Source organism: Lupinus angustifolius, chromosome LG04 (genome assembly GCF_001865875.1).
Source record: "Lupinus angustifolius cultivar Tanjil chromosome LG04, LupAngTanjil_v1.0, whole genome shotgun sequence".
Lineage (NCBI taxonomy): Eukaryota > Viridiplantae > Streptophyta > Magnoliopsida > Fabales > Fabaceae > Lupinus > Lupinus angustifolius.
Genome location: NC_032012.1, coordinates 1,933,637 through 1,936,912, shown reverse-complemented (window position 1 = coordinate 1,936,912; position 3,276 = coordinate 1,933,637).

Genomic DNA, 3,276 nt, shown 5'->3' with positions numbered 1-3,276 from the left:
TGACAGAAGCAAACATATCATAACGGATGAAAGAGAGAAATGAGATGGACCTTAATCTTGATCCTTATATGTTGCTTCAATGAGAAAAAATTACACACTATAATCTTGTGTGTTTAATGAGAGAGAGAGGAGTAAAGAAACTAGAGTAATAAAGAAATGAGAAATAATTGGGGGTAATAGATGAAAGAATGTGTAAATTCTTGTTGTCATTGATAAAAGATGAAAGAAGGTAATTGAAAGAAACAAATATTGTTGTGAACATGCCATTGAAAATGCCCTCATCCAAACCTGAAAATGCTACCTCAATTCCTTTTTTTCTTCAATAAGGAGTCAAGGAACTTGAGACTAAGTTGTACATTCTAGAAGTTATGTTTCTCATCCATTGCACAACTTGTTTAAACCGAAGCCCAGAAGACGATAAATTTGCTTGATGATAGCTTCAGATGCAAGAAAGGCATGGTACTTCTTGGCTAGATTCTTGATGATTCTTTGTTGAACTTTTGATGAATCTTGGAAAGGAAGTATGATAAGCGGAAGCAATCAATAAAAGAGAAATAATTAGCTCTGATACCATGTTGAAATGGTAGTAGGAATGGATAAGAGAGATTCTTAATGAACAAGAAAGAATGAGAAAATGTTATTGAATTGAATTGAATTCCAAAGTTACATTGAATCATCTATACAAAGGGAAGAAAATACTAACTACCCTAACCAAATTAAGTAACCGACTAACAAAAACTCAACTATTTTATCAAATCCCACGCTTAAATTCAAGTAATAAAGGAAATTCCCTCTAATCAATTCTTTTAAACAACAAATGGCTTATGGGCCTAGGACCCCACATTATCTGAACACTTTTCTTAGTTATTCGAGAGCATCTCTGTTTTGGAATCAAATTTCATGTTTAATTTGTACGTGTAACTTTAAGGATTATGACGAGGTAGTAGTTGACTTCTGCCACTGAACCATGGATGCAGTTTTCTCTAGATTTTCACGTTAAGGGAATATAACTACTTCAATAAAAAGAATTTGGAAATAGTTAAGTGTATGTGTCCTACTGAAATACATGCTCAAAGAATCTACCATGCAGATTTAGATTAATTGGCCTAAAGTATGTTATGCACCCAATGTCTTTTAGCAGTTGAATAGAGAAAGAGCAGATTCTGGGGGAGAGAAGTTGTAGATATGGTGATAAAATCAACTCTTTTAATCACTCTCTATATTACATTATTATTTATTTTTACACATATTTTTCCACAATTGTTTTTTTATATTTTTTTACTTTATAAACATTGTTTTAAATAATAGTAATATAATTTTTACAATAAATTTTAAAGTTGTAACTAATAGTAAAACATTTTTTCTCCATTTTTTCTCCACAGTTAGAAACAAAACGGAAAATTGGTCAACTAAGCTAATCAAATTAGGTAAATTTATTAATTTGTTTTCCCTCTCCATATATTTATGAATGCTATATTCCAAAAAACTGTATTCATGTCTTTACCTAATAGAATCAAATAATAATTTTTGGTATTATTAAGAGTATCATTTCACTTTTTGAGTATAAAATTAATATTTTTGGAGTGTGTGACTGCCCTTCCCAATAAGTGTTGGTCTCAGTAGTCGAACTTTTGACCTTTTGGTCATCTTGAGGATTTAGTGGAGTCTTATACTACTATATCAACGTTTCATTGGTAATTATATCAAGTAATATAAAAATATTAATTTATATTTTTATAATTATTAAATTAAATGATGCATTTTGATTGATAGAGTATAAGATATCTTCATTCATACATTTATTGCCACATTCCAATTGCAAACAAGATATATTTCAAGAGAACAAAAATTATTTTTATTAATAAAGAGATAACTGTCTATTTCTCATTTGTTTTTAATGTCAAAAATATAATTTTATTGTAATTAAATGATAAATGTATTATTGAAAATTATATTTTTTATTTTTGAAGTATTTGTTTCTTCATTAATAGATATAATAACTCATTTTAAAATGGCACATGTATATGAAGCTTTCAAACTCTTTTCAAAGTGAAATTAGAGGGAAATGAGCAAATTAGAGGTTAGAATCGTTGCTAGCAAGACCCTCAAAGAGGATCCTTCTTTTGCTGGCAAGTCATCTTGGCTCAAATATACTCCCTCTATCTCTTCATGCAAAAAAATGAGCAAATAACATTATTGAACTTCAAAACCACACTCTTAATTTAAAACAACATTTTTGGAACAAGAAAACGTTAGCTTGGAACATCTTTCTTACCAGAAATTAATGTTTTTTCGATTGATTAATATTATTGTTGTTGTGGGAATAGAATATAAGAATGTAAGTCAGCCATATAGATACAAGTAGTGATTAGTTGATGCCCATGTTTTTGTTTTTGTTTTGGTATTATCAATGAGAACTTGTTCCAAATAGATTTTATGTGCTTAGATAGAGGTTCTGCTATAGAGGGTTGACATAGGCTTAACGGTAAGCCCTTTACCGAAAACAATATATTTTCTTTACGAGAATAACGCTACATATATTTACTCTCCTCAATAAACCTATTTTATAAATAGAGGATCTGATGAAATTACTGGTTCCATTGTAACATGAGAGTCAAGGTAGTCTTAAATTTCATTTGTTCCCTCGATAACCTTAAAACCACCATAATCAAAAAAATTCCATACATTTTAAAGAGGAATATCTCTTTTTTGGAAAGGGAAAAGCCAAAGAAATAAGTTACCTTTAATGAAGTCTATTAATTTTTTCTTTAATGATAGGAAGACAGCATTTCTTCTCAACAGTAAAATGCTTCATTTAGCATAACACATAACCATTCTTTGGGTAATTTATAAGACTTGGATGGAAAAGAGGGTACAATCATTTATACTTTCACTTCTGAACAATTAGTAGAACAACCGTGTAAGATGTATGTTGATAAGAAATATCTTCATATACCACAGTTTGAATCTAGTTATTAATATAGAATCTTATAAATGGATTAACTCATGAAATGTACTCTAACTTTGATAAACAGGTAAGGCCCAACTCACCTAAGTTATTATATAGCATAGTCCAAATAAGTATATATATATATATATATATATATATATATATATATATATATATATATATATATATATATATATATATATATATATATATATATATATATATATATATATATATATATATATATATATATAGTTAATATGGATTATTAATCTTATTTGAATGGTTAAAATTAAAATAAATGAAATGTAACTAATAAATGACTT